At 40.5% G+C, this 20367-nt stretch overlaps 1 long non-coding RNA gene and 1 pseudogene across 1 annotated transcript in view; both read left to right on the top strand.

The window, feature by feature from the left end:
- The window catches only part of LOC141370780 (uncharacterized), a 61732-nt gene that overhangs the window by 16634 nt on the left and 24731 nt on the right, over nucleotides 1–20367 (top strand). The gene's annotated exons all lie outside the window — the stretch shown is intronic.
- Nucleotides 12168–18364, top strand: LOC112839888 (S-formylglutathione hydrolase pseudogene; annotated as a pseudogene).

Below are 20367 nucleotides of genomic sequence, written 5' to 3' on the forward strand. Positions count from 1 at the left end.
ATGTCGACTTCCCTCTCACAGTGTGGGTGCTAGAAGGATACACGTTTCAGTTTCCCAAAGAGACTTCCGGTTGGACATGAAGGAGTGAGCCAACTGATTGGAGTCATTGCCAGTCTTTAAAGGCCATGCTGCCAACAGAAAGAGAAGACAAAGGAAAAAGGACCCTGAAGAAAGCAAAGGCCATGCTGTGTGCTCTGATGATTCATGTGTCCCTTACAGTTCCCTTTGAGGGAAGTAGTATCTAAGGACAATTGAATCAGGGCAGGGTGACCGGGGAAAGAGGAGAGTGATTGACCTCTAAGGATGATACCTAACACTTGCACAGTATGCTCAAGGATTTTCACAAGTATTATTTTGTCTGCTCATCTCAATAGTCCTGTAGAAAAAGTAGAATTAGCCCCATTTTACACATGATGACATAGGATCAGAAAGGTTAATTGCCTTCCCCGGGTTCCCAGGGCACATCTGTGACCTGGGTACAGACTCTGGGTTCATGATGCCAACCGAGTGAGAAGTCCATCAGATCAGCACCACCCTCCTCAAGTGGGTATGGCTCTAAGTGAAGGCAGGAGAGAAGCATTAGTAAGGAACTATAGCCACATCTAGAATTAGTCTGAACCTCCAGCATGCTGCCCACAAATAAAGCTTATGTGTACTCTACTGAATGCTTTCGTAAAACTGAAATAACCTGAGTGAGAGTGATTCTATTTTACTCAACAATGACAAGATTCTTCCATTCTCTTCTCTTGTGTGCTCTCTCAAATTCTGTATTCTGACTGGCGCTCAGTCTCTTTTTCTACCAAAGATTCAACTGATATGAAAAGGTAGATTCATTTATAGCATGGACTCTGCCTATGGAAACAGGCAAGTAACATCACTCCAGTTCCTGGGGAAATAGGGGTCATAGATCTATCCTCTGTAAGACTACAGGAAAGACTGACTCTGATAATGCATTTATTGTGCTCAACACAGTGCCAAGACAAGATAGTATCTGTTATTAGTTATAACTCTTACTAGTCCAATTTTAAACTAGCTGTGATTACAAGTACGTCACTGGGTCTTAACCTTGGCGGCTAGTTGCCGATGCACCTGCACCAGCTCCCAGCTTCAAGGAACACAATTCTTACTTAAAGGGTCTGGTGCCAGGGTTTTAGAGTATAAGGACTGCCCACTTCTTTCTCTTTCTCAGAATTTGTCTCTGCTTTTTTCCCCATGACGACTGGCATATTTAAGATAAACTAATATAAAAATGCAAAGCACTCTTGCCTCAAAAGTTTTGTAAGTATGAAATAATAACGCCAGGCCTCTCTCAGCAGCATCATCCCACACTCAAAGCCAAATATCTGCTTTTTCAGGCCCAGCCCTCCACTGAGAAGCAATAGAGTTAAGGCCTGTGCCCCTGTCTCTGGGCCCATTCAGTCCTGGAAGAGAACCTCCCCCTCTGTGATCCCTGGGGCAGATAGTGCCTAATTGATTCTAATGAACACAGAACAGTCAGCCCCTGCTTATCCCTGAGATGTGGCCCAGGGAGTTAACCTCCCATCTCCTGGTTAATCGGTTTCCTCCCCAGGCTGAATTAAGCCTCAATTTTTATTTTTGATTGAATCTGTCTTGGCTGACAGATGTTTTCTGGGCAACCCGGAAAGTCCTCAGCATGTGATAATGTGATGAGGCCATAATGAATCCATAACTCCTCTGCTGGAATGATTTTCTGGAAGCTTTAAGATATCAGGGCTGTACCATCACAAGGGCAGTCACTGGGCTGGTAAACCACTGACATGATGACTCTATGAAAGTGTTGCCTCACCCTACTCTGAGCATATTCCTGCTCCTTTTCAGAGGTAACATGGGGGCTGCAGGACAAGGTTTGGTCATCTTGGATTTAAATCCTAGCGTGGCCACTTACCAGCATTGCTCATCTTGTTATGGAGATCATATTAACAACAGCAAGAATTGTAGGTAATAGCTATGGTTCTTTTATATCCTCATTACTCCAAATGTGGTCCTTGGACCAGCAGCATCAGCATCTCCTTGTGGCTTGCTAGACATAAAGAATCTCAGGCCATACTCCGGAATCTGCATTTTACTAAAATCTTTACATAATTTGTATACTCTTGAAAGTTTGTGAAGCACTGTAATTAGCTCATTTGTTTCTCATTATAATACTGAATATTTCTGGAAGGTGTTGCTGGCTCTGCTTCTTTCTTATCTCCACTGCAAAGACTTGGTGACGTTTGTTCTTGGTCCTGTAGTGAGGCCATGTAGCCATCTTCTGATAGGCCAGCATCTTGTTCCCTTTCTCTTGACAAAGTATCTTAGATTTTCCTAGGGCAGAAATGGGATGAATTCAGGATTTTCACCCTCTATTTCCTTTTCTCAAGAGAGTTGCTTGGGTGGCTCAGTCAGTTAAATGGCTGCCTTCGGCTCAGGTCATGATCCCAGGGTCCTGGGATCGAGCCCCGCATTGGGCTCCTTGCTCGATGGGGGGCCTGCTTCTCCCTCTCCCTCTGCCTGCCTCTCTGCCTACTTGTGCTCTCTATCTCTCTGTCAAATAAATAAAATCTTTTAAAAAAATTAAAAAAATAAGAGAGTTGCATAAATGATCCAGTCTCTGGAGGACTAGAGATTTTACAATTTATTTGCTTTGGAAAAAGAAGGGATTCTGATTCATAAATACATTTTTTAAAAGGATGAGCATGTTTATTGTTAACAACCAGTTTCTATGGTTTTAGTTTCTCAGTAATAAGGATGATAAGTCATAAAGGACAAGAGCATGGTAGAAGTATTTAAAAAAGAGACAAACATGGGATCGGGACTGAATAAACAAGAATATATTTAAGTACCATGATCCTATCATTTCAGGATCCAATTTTTCAACAGATGTAACTGAGATCTTATTACATGTTCCTCAGAGGACAGATCAGATAAAAAGTATGTGACACCCACCCTGCCTATTCAACCTTATCTCGGGCTTTAGACATGAGTATACCATGAGGAAATTGCTTGGGGACAAGATGGAAAGCCTCTGGGGCATCTAGCTGGGTGAAGACCGTGGAGAATCAGATTACTGAAGGAACATCTTTCATTTGATTAATGTCTCTGAGAGCAACTTTAGGAAACTACTGAAAAATGGATTTATGACTATATTTTAGGGAGAAATTCCTGGAGAAGAAAAAAGAATGTGCACATACTTCAGAGAAACTACTGCTCACAATGGAAAGTATATTAGTTTTTCATTGTTGCATAGCAAATTACTTCAAAACTAAGTGATTTGAACAGCAGTATACATTTATTATCTCACACAACTTCTGTGTGTCAGGAATTCAGGAGCAATCAATTAGGCTGGGTCTCTTAGGAGATCATGGTCAAGATATTGGCAGGCACTGCAGTCATTTAAAGGCTTGAATGGGGCTGGAAGATCCATTTCCAAAAAGATTCAGTCACACAGCTGGAAAGTTGGTGCTGCAGGATTTTCTGGCAGGATTTTCTGTTCCTTGCCATGTGGACTTCTCCAAAGGGCTCCTGAGTGTCCTCACGACATGGTGGCTGGCTTCTCTCAGAGCAATGATCCACAAAAGCAAGACACAAATCACAATGTCTTCAATGTCTTTTATGACCTAGCATCAGAAACCACACATTGTCATTTCTTCCATATCCTTTTTGTTCTACAAGTCAGCCCTCTTCAGTGTGGGAGGAGATGATACAAGAGTGTAAATACTAGTAGATAAGGATCACTGATGGCCATCTTTGAGGCTTGTTACCACCGAAGATAAAATATAACTATTTAGGGACCCAGGGGGAAGTGTCTTGTCTGGATTCCTAACTTTCTCCTTAATTGTATTACCTTAGATCATCTGTAATTTCTTAGTCTCCGTTTCTTAATCTCTGAATAGATGATCTAGAATAGATGTTAGAATAGATGATCTCAAGTGTTGGGATCCTAGAGGCTCTTGAAATGATGGAAAGATCAGAGCCTTGGCAGTCTGAGGATGTCAGTTCAAATTGCAACCCTCTGTCCCTTGCTGGAATATCTAAGGCAAGTCACTTGCAGCTCTGAAGAAGGGATTTCTGATCTCAAATGGGGACAGGCCTGAGGGTTAAAACAAATCATGGATGTGGAGGTGTCTTGTAAATCGAAGGTCCACGCATGTGTAAGGTGTTGTCTTATTTCCTCACAAGGAAGTTGAAGTAGAGTCAGCCAGGAGGCAGTTTCATTACCATGCAAAATAAAATCACCTGCTACTCTGCAGTGCATTATGAGCCCTCCAAACAGACTCTTCTATCTGCCAGCCTAGGTTGTGAGCCTTTGAGTCATGCCAGGTGGTTACTATAATAGAAACTAAAAGCCATATTATTTCACATGTGTATTTTGCAATTTATAAATAGCTTTTACTGACATTATGTTATGTGGGTCTTGGTTTTTTATGCCAACATAAAATAACTTGTTTATGAAAGTACTTTTTAAGCTAGTAATGTTTAGAAACATGAAGGTATACCATTCATGCTAATTATTATTTTTATGATTGATTATCATCCTCTCCCATGAAGTAAGTAAAGTCAGCTAGTTAGGTCCTATCTTTATTTTCTATCACATGAGAAATCTGCGTCTCAGAAAAGTTAAGGCACTTACCTAAGGTCACAGAGCTACTTAGGATGACTCTGTGGAGAGATGTCTTATGTCTGCAATTATATTTTATTTTTAAGAATCCTGTTCTAAACTACTAAGATTAAAAAGACCATAAAAGGAATCATAACTGTTATTATTAAATTCTATGAACACATGTTATATTTTTCATGCCAAGTGCTGGAGTCAAAAGGAGGAAGAGACTGGTTTTTGCTTCCCTTGCTGGTGGACGTGGTGGGTATGGTCAGGCTGGATGTACAGATAAGTCATTTCAAGGTAGAATGTGATACATCTCTTTGCAGAAGTTTATACAAAGTATGTGCTTTGGGGGAAAAATTGGTGAACAAAAGAGTCTTCTGATTGAGGATATGAAAAAGGGGAGTGGTGCTTTGGGCTGGACTTTGAGGGCAGTAAGGGAGTTGCTACATAGATGAAGGTGAAAGGCATTGTGGCAGAGTGGGGAGCTTGGCAACAGGATGCTTGTTTCAGCAGTGAGGGAGAGGTGGGGGCTAGATTTGAATGGCCTTATAGGCATATCACAACTATTTTGGACTTGGTTCTATAAATGATGGAGAACCATTGGCACATTAAATATTTTTTCCTGATTATAAAAGTATATACAAGGCTTTTCAACAAGGTGATGATATGAAGAGGGTTATGCAAAATGTGTTTTAAAAAAGTACAAGAATGAAGGCAGTAAGCTCATAGCTAATGAAGTTGATCAGGCCAGAATGGAATGGAGTTTTGTCTTGACCTGTACTTGGGGATAAATGAATTTGTAGCCTTTGAGCAGTAATGTGTCAGAGCTCAGGGGTCAAGAAACATTTTCTGTAAAGGGCTAGATCGTAAATATCTTAGGCTTTTCTGGCCATATGGTCTCTGTGGCAAATCCTTGACTCTGTAACTGTAGTGGGAAAGCAACCACAGACAATATGTAAATGATTGCATATGGCTGTGTTCCAATAAAACTTTATTTATGGATGCTGAATTTGAATTTTATATAATTTTCACATGTTATGAAATATTATTCTTCTCTTGAATTTTTTCAACCATGTAAAAATGTGGAAGTCATTCTTGGTTCATGGGCCTTCCAAAAATAGGTGATGGGACATATTTCACCTATGGGCCATAGTCTGCCCACCCTGGAGTAGCTTCTTGAAATTCCATTGCCATATTTACCTGTGCAGTCTTGGAAAATGCATGCACACCAGTCATAGTAAATACAAACTTCACAAAGCAGCCCTCTGTTTCATAACAGTGTTCTCCAGGTCACATTTGGAGTTGAAACACACTCATACATAGTAGAACTGAAGCATGAGCAAGGGGAACATGCATGTCTATTCAGACCATCTTCCCCACAGACTGATGAGATTCTGTGGGCAGGTGGGGGCACTCCTTGAATTCCTGACTTGGACTTTATTCATGTGCCTCTGCACTGGCCATCCCAGGCTGGAGGGGCTTGTGGCTGCAGTCAAGCCGATGGGTGAAGTAGCTTGGCTCAGAAGACATAAAAAAGTACATGCCATTTTAGGTGGTGATGGGAGAGGGAGACATGTGAATCTGGCACATTAGGTCGAGCAACTTAAGGTCTAATCTTGTTTGGGGGAAATGTCTATTGAAGTCCTCTGTCCCATTTTTAAATCAGATTATTTGTTTTTATGCTATTGCAGGAGGTCCTTATGTATTTAGGATAGTAATTCCTTGTGGTTTGGAAAATATTTTCTCTCATTCTGCAGTTTGCCTTTTGACTCTGTTGATTGCTTCCTTTGCTGTGCAGAAGCTGTTTAGTTTGAGGGAGTCCCACTTGTCTAATTTGGGATTAATTTCATGTACATTAGGTGTCAAATCCAAAAAACCATTGTCAAGCCCAATGTCATGGAGCTTTTCCTCTATGTGTTCCTGTAGGAGTTTTACAGTCTCAGATCTTATGTTTAAATCCTTGATCCAATATATTTTTGTCCATTAATGTTAATAAGTATTCACAGAAATGTGCAGAGTAATTGCATTATCTTATTGATGATACTCATAATCATGTTTCATAGATGAGAAGAAGCAAAGCCAAAAGGGTTACAGTGTTCTGTTTAGAATCACTGAACTAATAGATGGCAGAAGTTGGACTCACCCCCAGATCATCTGACTACAAATTCTTTTATCATTCACCCACCACCCCTAGTCTTTTAATATTTGGTACATTTTTTAAAAAGATTTATTTATTTATTTGAGAGAGAGAGAGAGAGCAAGGAGAGCGCATGAGTGGGAGGGGCGGAGAGAGAGAGGGAGAGAGAATCTTAAGCAGATTCCCTGCTGAGCATGGAGCCTGACTCCAGGCTCGATCTCACAAACCTAAGATCATGACCTGAGCTGAAACCAAGAGTTGGACACTTAACCGACTACACCACTGAGGTGCCCCATTATTTGGTATGTTTTGAATGGGGTTGAGGGATGCTTGAGGAGAGAAGGGAGGATGAATGGAGCACCCGAGGGTCTGCCTTCTTCCGAACAAAACACAGCAGGGATGTATTCAGTCTCCTAAGGAGAGAGATCAGCTTTCTTGGTCTATTTTTACTCCGTCACTGCCCCTGCCCTGCTCCCCACCCTTGTCTCTCTTCCCCATCCCTCTTGTTACCTACTACCAGCAGGTGCAAGCAATTATTACTATGTCCAGGCTAAGAGACATATAAGTGAATAATATCTTAGCAGATATGATTTTAAAACACAACAACTCAAGTATTTGAACTTGAGTAATGTGTGGCCAATGCAGATTCTGTTTTTCATCAGTTATATTTTTGGCAAAGAGGGAAGGACAGAACTAAGGGGACTACTTTTTTTTTTTCTTAAGCGTGTTATAAGTACCCCCCTGGTCTGCCTTTATTTAGCATGGTGAAACAAGAAACTAGGAGCAAACATGAACATTCTCCAGTTTCATTCCTTCTTTTAACCAAGTCAGGTATGTCATTTCAAGGTCCATCAGAGAGCGTTTACATGTATGATCCTCTTCCAGGCTTTGTGACAGGATGGAAAGCTTTCTGAATGAATGATCTGTGACCCCACTTTAAGTTGGCTAGACTAAGAATGGTATCCTAGAAGCCAAAGCTACTGGTTATATTTTCTCAGATTGTGCAGAGTTGAGTGATTTCCTCCCTACCTTCTTCTTTTTGTCTTCAGCCACATCTGATACACAGTCTAATTACACACCTTTCATCCTCCTTATGCAACATGGAGCATGGGCCCCACTGCTTTACCATGAGTGTGTCTCAGTGGGAGTTGTCCTGTGTGCTGTCTGTTGCTACTCCTCACCCAATTTCAGATGGGGGTCAGCGCCTCTTCACATCTCTAGACTCATCCCAAAGCATTTATAAGCAGTCTATGATGTAGGAAAGAATGTTAGGGTTCGAAGTCGACGGCCAAGAAAGAATTCTTGAGACGTCTTTAGTGCAAAATGGTGGTTTTATTAAAGCGCGGGGACAGAACCCGTGGGCAGAAAGAGCTGCACTGAGGTCATGGGGGTGGCCCCTTATATACTTTCAAGTTGGGAGGGGGTTAGGGATAGTGTAATTCTCCAAGGAATTTTGGAAGCAAGATTTCTAGGACCTTGAAGGGGCTAACTATTGTTGGGAAAATGTTATTTATTACTGTCTAATAAAAGCTCAGTCATGAGATCCTTCAGATGTGTATCGGTGGGCCATATGCTTGGAGGATGATTGCCGACATGTATCTTAGGGGGTTTAGAGATGAAGGATATTTCTAAAGGAATTTTTATATGTTAAGTAGGCTTACAGGATCCCTGGGGTGGGGTGGGGCTAGGATTGCCTTTTGCCCTTAGCCAAGTGTCAACATCGAGGCAGTTGAGTCCCTAGAGGAATGTCACTCGGCCTGTTTCAAGGACTTGTCAGTGGGCTGTAGGTAGTAAGGAAATTTAATAATTTTTTTTTGCCTTTGTTTCCCACATCAGTCTAGATCTTCATGATGATTCTGAAGATAGAAAGAAGAGGGAGGTACATTGTGTACTTTGGAGCAGATTTCTCAAATCCCTGTGGACATATTCTCTTTTTCCAGCCCTTCTCTCTTGTTACCCCCTTACCCCTTTTCTCCGATGCTACCCTCCATATCTCTATTCCTTGGTCCTTCCTTCTTCTGAATCATCTTCTGGGTCTTTTAACCTCTTAACACTGTGTGACAAGCCATTTGGCTCCACCCTGCTTCTACTTTCAAGATCCTCCAGATACCAAGACCCACTCTCCTTAGAGAGCTATGTTGTATTTCCTATCGATTTCCTATCTTTGTTTTATCATTTACAAGCGGTGTGAGATTATGCAAAATACTTTACATCTTGGAACCAGTTTCCTTTCTATAGAATGAAACTAACAACTGTTCTGCTATCTGGAGGATCATCAAAATATAAAATCATCATGGCAAATATGTGTGGAGCACCGACCATGTCCCAGGCACCATGCTGACTGCTTTAGGCATGTGGTTCCACTTACCTTACGATGTTGGAACTAGTATCACCCCCATTTCACAGACTATTGAGTATCTGAGCTGCTAAGCAACTTGCCCAAGGTTTTCTAGCTTGTAAGAAGCAGAGCCAAGATCAAAATTTGAGACATGAACTTCAGTACACAAAAGGTGCTATTTCAGAGACTCTATGGTGGTACCTGGCCCAGGTGAGGGCTCATATTTATTTGCTTACCAAGTCAGGGAACTAGGTGACATGCTCTTCTGGTAGGATGATGGGAGGTATTGCATGAATTTCCAAAAAAAAAATCAGGATAATGTGAAATTACTCACTTTATTAGCTTTATTGGTATTTGACTCGGCTATGTATGAAGCCATGTCCTGCAGAGGCATGTCAGTCTAGTATAGTGGCTGTGGAAAGAGACAAAGACTTAGGAAATTAAACTTTCTAAGCCTCCCCTTTTCATCTGTACTTTTTATAATTCTGATTTATAAAAGCACCCTTGTTATAGGTTGCTGTAAAGGTTCAATGAGACCATGCATGTGAAATGTTTAACATATCGCTTGGCATATACTAATGATTCAACTCATCTTGTCTGTTAATGACAACCACAATAATAATGAACTAATAATGAATTGCTAAAATACCAGCATGAAAGTTCAAATGAATTTTAATTTTGTACTGCTCTTATGTCTAGTGGCTGCATGAGTTTTATGGTCTCTGTTGAGTGGTTTGACATTGGCAGGGGACGCAGGGATGTTTTGAATGGGAAGCCAGAAGACTTGTATTTAATTTTCTTTTAAATTAAATTTAATTTTATTATGTTATGTTAGTCACCATACATTACATCATTAGTTTTTGATGTAGTGTTTCATGATTCATTGTTTTCATATAACACCCAGTGTTCCATGCAGTACATGCCCTCCTTAATACCCATCACCAGGCTAACCCATCCCCCCCCCCCCTCCCCTCTAAAACCCTCAGTTTGTTTCTCAGAGTCCATAGTCTCTCATGGTTCGTCTCCCCCTCCTATGGTCAAATAATCTTTGACAAAGCAGGAAAAAATATGCAATGGAAAAAAGACAGTCTCTTCAATAAATGGTGCTGGGAAAATTGGACAGTTATATACAGAAGAATGAAACTTGACCATTCTCTAACACCATACACAAAGATAAACTCAAAATGGATGAAAGACCTCACTGTGAGACAGGAATCCATCAAAATCTTAGAAGACTTGTATTTAAATTACTTCTATGACTTCCATGTTTTGTGAGCTTGAGCAAGTTACTTTTCTAAATTAACTTCATTTGTAAAAGTAACAATGGAAACACCTGCCCTTCCTCCCTACCCCCTATAGTGTGAGGTTCTGTTGATACAGTGTGCTTGGGGTGGGTCTTTATGAACTCTAAAGTGCTGTGTCCATGCTGCTGTTGTTTTTTTTTTTCTCCATTCCATTTGAGAGCAGTGCTTTTCAGTTCCCTTGAAATGACCCAGTGCTATGTCCTTGGTTAATAAACACGTGTGTGCATGAGCATTTGGCTAATAACGGGAACTGTTTGCCATCCATGTTTTCCCTTGAACAGCGAAGTGACCATTGTAAGCTAAACTGCAGCAGTGACATTTACAATGATAAGTTTATAAGAACAATTGCTACCTTGCCTGTTAGGCTAGTAGGGCATAATAGAGACTATTTAAGATGATTTGATCAGTAAATCGACAGTTTGAAGGAATGGTCAGAAGGGAGAGTGAAAAGAAATGTCTGAGATCCTGAATTTGCCACCAGATTAAAAGTAGCCTGTGAGAATATCTACCATTTATTTTGGGGTGTGCCGTACACCAGTCACTTTCTAGAAACCTTCTCTAGTGCTTCTGATAGCTGCGTGATTTACGTATGCAGTACTGTGATATATAAGAAATCTATTTTTGGCATTCAAATGATCAAAATATACTCCTTGTGTATCTGGTCCTCCTCCAGGGTTTCTGGCTTATAGCTCCTAAAATTCTTGATATTCCCCATAATAAGGGCTCTATAGGTGTCTTTTATTATGTTAATGAGGTGACTTTTGGAAAGCTCTTAGATAACCAAAGCATGGGGGACTGGTTGCCAGGAGAACCAAGTCTGTGATTGCAAGGGCTGGAACTTTCAGTTCTACCCCTAGACTGCAGGGAGAGGAGCTGGAGGTTGAATCAGCCAATGGCCAATGACTTATTAGCCAATCATGACTATATATGAAGCCTCCATAAGGACCCAAAGGGACCAGCTGAGGAGAGCTCCCAGGTTGGTGAACACGTGGGGGCTGGCGAGAATGGTGTCCTGGAGAGGGCATGGAAACTCTGCACGTTTTCTTCATACCTCACATGATGCATCTCTTCACATGTCTGTTGCTTCATATCCTTGACCATATCTTTACATAAATGGTAAACCTAAGTAAGTGGTATTTCTCTGAGTTCTGTGAAACACTCTAGCACATTCATTGAACCTGAGGAGGAGGTTGTTGGAACCTCTAGTCTGTAGCCAGTAGGTCAGAAGCACAGGTAAGCCTGGGGCTTACAACTGGTGTCTGAAGTGGGGGTGGGGGCATTCACCCTTGACCCTACGGAGTCCGATGCTATCCCAGGGTAGATGGTATAAGAATTGAGGTGAATCCTTGGATTCCCTTCTGGTGTCCGAGAATTGCTTGGTGTTTGTGTGTGGGGACTCACCCCCCCCTCCACACCACCATGTTGGATTGGGTAAGAACACCCAGAAGAAGATATTACTATCCTTATTTTGTAGGTGAGGAAACTGAGGTTCAGAGGTATAGGTCACAAGTTGGGTCCCCCTTGAATTCTGTCTTTCAGAGTATGGAACTGCCACCTGTCTAGTTTTACACACCAAAGTACTCTGAGTCAGCTTTGATGTACCCCTTTCTCTCACTGCTCAGAGCCAATTTATCATGAAGGCTTAAATGATTTTAGTCACAAAATATCCCCTAGATTCTGTTCACTCTTTCTGTCACTAGCTCTTGGATGAATCACGGCACTGTCCTCCTACCCCTGTCCCGGTGTCCATGCTGTCCTCCGGTCTGTTGGTGCTTGGGTCTGATCATGTCCTATATCCCTCATGCCCCTCAGAATGAGGGCAAACCTCCTAACCATGGTCACAGGTACCTCTTCATTTCTCAGACCTCTCTACATGCCTCTCCTCTTTGCTCTATGTTGTGCATATTCCATCTCCCAGACTGGACATGGCCCGTCTCAGCACTGCGCCTTGCCCGGGATGCTGGCTCTTCCTCACTTCACCGCCCACTTACCCTTCTGATGCCCTCTCCAGCGGCCCTTCCTAAGGGAAGTCTTTTCTGACCTTTGTAACAAGGACAAACCTTCCTGGTGGATGCCCTTGCTGTTCCAGGGACTTTCCTTCTCAGCACTTGTAATAGTTGCATTAACTTGGGTAACAGGTGTGTTTCTGGTGGTGCCTCCAAAGTGTAAAGTCAGGAAGGCAGGGACGGTATCTGAGTTCTTAAAGCCTAGTGTGCTCAGCGAGATACTGTTGAGTTTATGAGTGACATGGGCAAGGCACTGCAGCTAGGAAGTGATAGATTTGGGACTTAAACTCTATTTCTTTCCGACTCTAAAGACTTTGCTCTCAATACCATTCACTTTCGGGCTGTGCTGTTCTAGCAGGAGGACTGATAAGTGTACTCTATAGTAAGATCAAACATATTTTGATTCCATCAGATAAAGTTTGATAAAAATGGATTATTAAGAACAGATTTGATAAGCAGAGCGGTCCGCCCAAGGTTTGAGGATTTGCATCAAAGAGAAATGTAATGAAAATGGATCAACCTGGGCTGATTGGAGGGGGTGGGGCTGGAGGGTGAAGGAGAGTGGCTCCCTCTATACTCCCCTTGACCCTCGCCTCTTGTTCATTCTAGGTGGAACTCCCCACCTTGAGTAGACTAAGATAATGATGAGTTATCTCTGTCGGACTGTGTGTGTTGGCTTATGTATGAGTGAAGCAATATCTTTGAACCAATGAAGTTGTGCAATTGAAGAATTTGTAGAAAATTGCCAGAGTGCATTGATGCTTTGTCCTAAGCACCCCTCCCTGGGGCCACATTATCTTGAACTTGCTTCTATTTGCCACCGGCACTGTAGGCTATGGGCTAGAGGGGAGGGAGCAAGAGGCCAGTACTTAACTCCTAGTTTCAATTCTGCTAGACATGAGTACACTGAGTTTGATCAATCTCCTTAACCCGTCTGGGCCTCAGTTTTCTTGTCTGAAAAATCAGAGTGCATAAGCAGGTCTGAGTTCCTTTCAAATTGGACACTCCATTACCTCTCTTCCCACTGTTGAAATACTTACGGAATCCATTGTTCTCTTATTCTCTCTGGTGGACGTTATGACTTCTATATTACAAAGGTGACATCTCCAACCTAAATGAACCCTCAAGGAAATTAAATCTTTAATCATTTCCACCTGGTAAGTGCAAAGGCTGAAGGAAAGAGCTAGCCATCAATAGCTCTGTGGATGGCAAATTAATTCAGTGGGATAGGATCCGTGCAAACACGTGCTTATACAGCCATAATTTGCCTTTCATTTTCCTTTGCAACTTAGAAGAAAGTGAATAATTTCCAATGAGCCTCTCATTTGAACATATTGAAAAAACATGTCATTAGCAAAAGGAGCATTTAGTTGCTCGATTACCATATTTCTTCAAGTATGTGGACCAGTTATTTTTCAGTTGGGGATAACTAGCTGAGCAGAAAGATGCAAAATCTTGAGGCACCCAAATCCTTGTATGTCTTATATGGGTGTCAAGATAGCAGAGCGGGAGGGGAGAGAGGATGAGGCCATTATACAACAAGGGAAAGGGTCAGCTGCATTTCCTGTGGTTAGTCAGAAGTCTCTAAAGGAATGGAAATAAAGCTACGGATGGAAATATGTCTGTAGGGTCTCATTAACCCAAGAAAAGTGCAAAATAGAAAAGGCTAAACCTGATGTAAATTTAAAAATTCAGTATTTCATTTGCTTCTCTGCATTTGATGCCTTCTTCCTACCATGTTCACTTTTTCTTTCTTCTTGTCTGTGGCCACACTGGCTTGTCAGCTCTAAAGGGGGTGACCTTAGCGAGATGCTTAAATTCTCTATATTTTCCATCGTACACTTTGGGGCAATAAGCCTGGATTTTCACACCTTGAGTCATTGCTGTTTAGATCCCCTAAGATAATTGGTTACACATGTGCTTTGGAAAACTCATCACATAACACACACAGTGGACAACTTCTGATGAGCGAGGGCAACTGCTTCCTGGGGTTTGGCTGTCACAAACAGGATGGGCTGGAGAACAGTGTCAGAGGAGGGATGGTAGAATTTTCCTAGATTCTCTTTTTCCCTCTAGAATGAAAACATCACTCATCTATTTGAAGCTACCTCTCTGCACAGGCGTATGGAAATCCTAAGGTGGTCAAAGCTTTGCACGGATTCTAGAGCAGAGCTTCAAGATTGCTGGGGCAGTGCGGTCATTTTCTATTACAGATCTTAGTCAACAGGCTGGTCATGGCCCCTCCTAACGTGCAAGAATCTTGTTGATGGTGGAAGGCTGGGATCACGTCTTCTTTTCCTTCAGGCTGGGCAGTCCTAGGAGGGCAATGTGAAACATTTAACTGGAATATATATCAGTGGTAATAAGGAATCTATCTCTTAAAGGCTTCCTAGGAGAGTTCCTGACGATTTATAAAAGACATAGCATTGATTAAATGACTCATGCTTCCTTCTCCATGGAGACAACTCAGGTCACTGGGACACTTAGGACCTTATATTACCCCTTTGCCAATAACCCCCACTCATAGAATTTATTTAGGGAATAGCTCATGCTATTTAACTCAATATTTTGATTAGCAGAGCTAGCGTTCATGGAATATCAATATAAATTGCACTATTATACCAGACTTCATTTAAAAATTATCTGGCTCTAATTCAATTCTTCTTTAAGAATAGATTTTTTTTAATAACTTAGTTTATAATTAGGACCATGAACATTTTACAATGTTGGAAAAATTATCTGAATTTCTTTTCATTTAAAACCTCTAGCCATGAGGCACCTGGCTGGGTATCCAACTCTTGATTTTGGCTCAGCTCATGATCTCAGGTCATGAGATCGAGCCCTGTGTAGGACTCTGTGCTCAGTGGAGAGTCTGCTTGAGATTCTATCTCTCCCTCTGTCCCTCCCCTGACTTGCTCTCTCTCTCTCAAATAAATAAATAAATCTTAAAAAAAATAAAACTCCTAGCCTTTTAAGTAAGCCAACTTTTACAAATACTGTACTTTCCCACTATAGAAAAATTTGTATTCAGAGAAAAGTATGAGCAAAAAGTCACCCATCACCTAGACTGTTAATAACCTTAGTCTACGTCTGGCTCTTTTTGCTGCATCTGTATTTCATAGAGTTTCATCATATGTCACGGAAAATTGTATATATTAACCTTAAAATAACCCATTTTTATTGTTATAAATGAAATACATGTTTCAGGGGTGCCTGAGTGGCTCAGTCATTAAGCGTCTGCCTTCGGCTCAGGTGCTGATCCCAGGGTCCTGGGATTGAGTCCCACATTAGGCTCTCTGCTCAGCTGGAAGCCTGCTTCTCCCTCTCCCACTCCCCGTGCTTATGTTCCCTCTCTCGCTGGGTCTGTCTCTGTCAAATGAATAAACAAAATCTTAAAAAAAGGAATACATGTTTCATATGTACAAATAAAATGCATAGAAAAATATAAAAAGGAAAATTAAGGTCACTTAGACTCTTAATGATTTAGAGATAATCACCATTAAAATTTTGGTTAATTTTCTCAGAATATTCTTTCCTATATCTTTCATCTTTTTTTCTTCCTATTAAATTCTTCAAAAATACAGGAAAGAGAGACTAATGTAACTGACACCCATGTATCCATCATCAAAGTCTCAAAAATATGGATATTTTTCTACATATATTTCAGATTCTTTTATTTTTCTTTTGTTCTGTTATCCAGCGTTCCTCCTCGCCCCCCTTTTTTAGCAAAATGAAACATCACAGATACAGCTGATGCTCCCCGTGCTCATTTTTATCTTTCCAAGATTTATCCATATTGAAATGAGTAGCTCTAGTCTATTTAATTTCCCTGCTGACTAATATTCTACCATATGGACATAGCACACTGTAAGTACTATAGTATTGCCATTTGTATTCCTGTGTAGGTGTCTTAAAAAGAATCTCTTATGTATGTGTCATTGCTAATGTGTGCGGCAGGCTTGTCTCCAACTTTACCAGACATTGACAAATTGTTTAAAGTGGTTGTGGTCATTTGTATTCCTGTAAGTGATATTGGACAGCTCATTTTAGTTTTGGCCTCACTTGGTATTATTGTTAGGCTTTAAAGTTTTTGCTAATCTTAAGAGTGTAAAATGGCTTCTTTCATTGTATGTTACCTGTACCTTATTATTGATGATACAAGTAAACTTTATTTCTAAGTCACAACAGGTATGGATTTGCTTTTTGATTCAACTTATTTATTGAGCACCATGTCAAGTGCAAGGCTTCCTGAGGTTGCTATGCAAGGCTGTTGCCAAATCTGGCTTCTCAGATCTACCTTCTCCAGCCTGATGCCACCAGCATCAGTAATACTGTCTTCCGGTTCTGGAGTTCTCCTTCTTCAGGGTCCAGGAAGGTTCTGGCTATAGAAATGAGCTGCAGTAATGGAAGGATTCTATTAAAGCAACTCTGTTGTCTTTTTACCTACTACTAATCATGCCGACCATAAGTATATTTATAAAAATTACACAGGTTATACATGACACCATGCAATACCAGAACATATTAAAAGTACAAATCCTCTTCCCTTCTTCTCCCCTTTACGGAATAATTAACCACTTGTAGATAACCTGTGCTTTTTCCTTCATATTTGTGTTTATGTACAAACGTGATGATGAATATTCTTGAACATGTCTCTTGGGTTCATGTAATTTTGTAACTTAATGTTATCTGTCAACATCTGTGCAGTATTCTATAATATGGAATAATAATATAATAACTAACCTAATTCTTCTAATGATGGGCATTTAGGCTGCTTTCACTTTTCCATTATTGTAAACAACTTTGTAGAAAATATTACTGTAAATGTCTTTGGACATCAGTGTAAGAATTGCCTCAGGAGAAATTTCTAGAAGTCTTATTTACATGCCAATTTTTTAACTTCCTGATGAATTGATGACTTCTAAGTCAGTTTTGGACAAAGTACCTAGATTCTATGAGCTTTACGTTTTGTGTAGAATGGTAGAAGCAATAGTAACTACCTGATAGGGTAGTTTTGAGGATTGAATGAGATAGCATGTGTAAAGTCCATACACAGAGCTTGGACCATAGTAGAGGTTTAATTAATGTCGGGTTTTTCACCTCTTTCTCAGCTGGTAAAAGGGAAATTTTTTTTTAATTTTTAATTTTTATTTTTTAAAAAGATTTTATTTATTTATTTGAGAGAGAGAGAGAGAATAAGAGAGAGAACACGAGAGGCAGGAGGGTCAGAGGGAGAAGCAGACTCCCTGCTGAGCAGGAAGCCCAATGTGGGGCTTGATCCCAGGACTCCAGGATCATGACCTGAGCCGAAGGCAGTCGCTTAACCAACTGAGCCACCCAGGCGCCCCTGGCAAAAGGGAAATGTGAAAAACAGGGAAATGAAATACATTTCCACTCATATCAGACTTTGGTCTAGAGCTGGCATTGTTTTGATTAGCAGAGCTAATCTAGATTCTATAATCTAGAATCTATAATCTAGATCCTTGGAAAACTCACTACAGAATGTACTCTTATGTAACTGCGGAGCTTCCCCAACTCATAAATGCCAATTCTGCAACAGACTCCCAAAGGAGGTCTATTCTTGGCCACTCTAGAGGAGGCCATGGAGCTCTGATTTGTGCTTTGAAGAATCATGGAAAGTCCAAATCTGTGTCAGTGTTTGTTCCAATTTGCAACCCAGTGCTCTGTTCTTGGGGGGAAAGAAAAGGTTTTAGTGGATATTTGGGAAAAGATCAAAGTAAATGGAAGGCTGATGATGCTACCCATCTTGTGAAGTCCTATCCAGGTGCTCAGCTGGACATACTAATTAATCAAGGAAAAGATGACCAGTTGCATAGGTGCCGGTACAGAAAAGAAAGTCCCTATTGTTTTTAGATTACAAGAGGGTTGTGATCATAGCTACTACTTCATTGCAGCCGTTATTACTGAGCATATCAAACATCATGCGAAATACCTGAATGCGTGAAAAACTTCAGATAAGAGCATTTCTTCAGGATTATAAAATTGTAATAAACAGAACTGCAGGGCAAAAGGATTTCAAGACATTGGACTTCATAGTGCTAAAAATACATCATTCCATAGTTGCATCACTTTCTGAATAAATATATAAAACCTGAAAAAAGAGAGACTACTATGAACAACTTTAAGGTGACAGATTCAACAACGTGGATGAAATGAACACATTTTTTGAAAAATACACCTTATAACTACTGACACAGGATCTAGCAGGAAAATTGGTAAAAACTTCTGCTAATCAAAAGATACAGTAAGACAATGAATATGCAAGCCACAGACTGGGAGGAAATATTTATAAATCCATTTTCTGACAGAGCACTTGGTTTGAGGGTATGTGAAGATTTTTTATAAACTGATAATGAAGAAAAAAAACAACAATGGCAACAACAACAAAAACCACCCTCTAGAAGAAGAAAAGATTTCAGGAGACACTTAGCAAGGATGATACACAAATGGGAAAAAGTGCTCAACATCATTACTCATCAAGGAAATACAAATTAAACCACAATGAGATATCACTACACACCCACCAAATGGTTGTTTGGAAAGATTAAACAATAATGTTGGCAAGAATGTGGAGCAACTGAAATTCTCCCATATTGCTGGTGGGAATATAAAGTACAATCACTTTAGAAAGTTTCTGGAATTTCCTTATAAAAGTAAACATACACTTACTCTATAAATCCAGTCACTTCACTGTTAGGTATTTACTCAATGAAAATGTATATTTAAAAAAACAAAACTTGTAGAAGAACATAATAGCTTTATTCATAAAGCCAAAAACTGGACACAGTCCTCATGTCCATAAACATGAGAATGCATAAGCAAAGTATCGTAATCCATCTGTGGAATACTACTCAGCAGTACAAGTTAAAGAACTATTGATATGTACAGCAATAGGGTTGAATATCAAAAACATTTTGCTGAAATGAGGAGTCATTACTATATGGTTTAATATACATGGAATTCTAAAATTTGAAAAATACACCTTATATTGATAAACGACCAACTCAATATATGCTTGAAAAAAATCTAAAAGTGGGTGGGGATTGACTGAGAGAAAACATGAGGGGACTTTTCGGGGTTATAGTAATGCTCTTTGTTTGAAGAGTTTTGGGTTATCCATATGTATTTGTCAAAACTCAACAAACACACACTTAAGATTTGTGATTTCATTGTATGTAACCTTTTTATCAAAAACTGTACTGAACTCTAGTTAATGCATGCTGAGGTATTTAGGAGATATATATTGATGTCTACAATTCACTTTGAAATGCATAAAAACTAAGATGGAGTAATGAATGCATAGAGAGATGGGTAGATATATGAGAAAGATAGGTGGTGAGTCTACAGGGGTTTGCGATAAATTTTTTTCAGCTTTTGCTGAATGTCTGAAAATTTTCATAAGAAAATATTGGCAAAAAACCTCTTCATCCCTCCCTGTCTTTGTGACAGCCTCAAGAAATCTGTAGTGGGAAGGGGGAGGAAGGCAGTGTGTTTGGTGTCTGTTTGTCCAGTCATATACCTTCCTAGTAGTGGCTTCTGGCCCTTGCAGGGTTGACTAAGAGGAAGGGAGAGGGAGAAAACAGGGAGTCTTATTGAATAGGTCAATTGCATCTGGTATCCCCTTCTGGGTGCAGGGGCACAGTTGCCAGCCGTTTCTCAAGGGACCTATCTGTGGGTTCCACAGAGATTTCCCTATTAGGGCTCTCTGGCTACATTTCACTGTGATACCTTAGGTAATACCTTTTCTGGATGGCCACTTGCAAGGCCCCTAACCACCTACCTCTGATGGCATGGTGCAGCCTCTTCCTGCTGAGATTGACTTACCCCTGGTAGGAAGCTTTTGGCGGCAGTCTTTTTTTAAGATTTATGGCTGATTCCCTATTGTGGAGTCCATATTGGGCATTTGGAAAACACACACACACACACACACACACACACACACACACACACACACACAC

The sequence above is a fragment of the Callorhinus ursinus genome, unplaced genomic scaffold (genome assembly GCF_003265705.2).
Source record: "Callorhinus ursinus isolate GAN/ISIS: 27379988/994484 unplaced genomic scaffold, GSC_fseal_2.0 scaffold45, whole genome shotgun sequence".
Classification (NCBI taxonomy): Eukaryota; Metazoa; Chordata; class Mammalia; order Carnivora; family Otariidae; genus Callorhinus; species Callorhinus ursinus.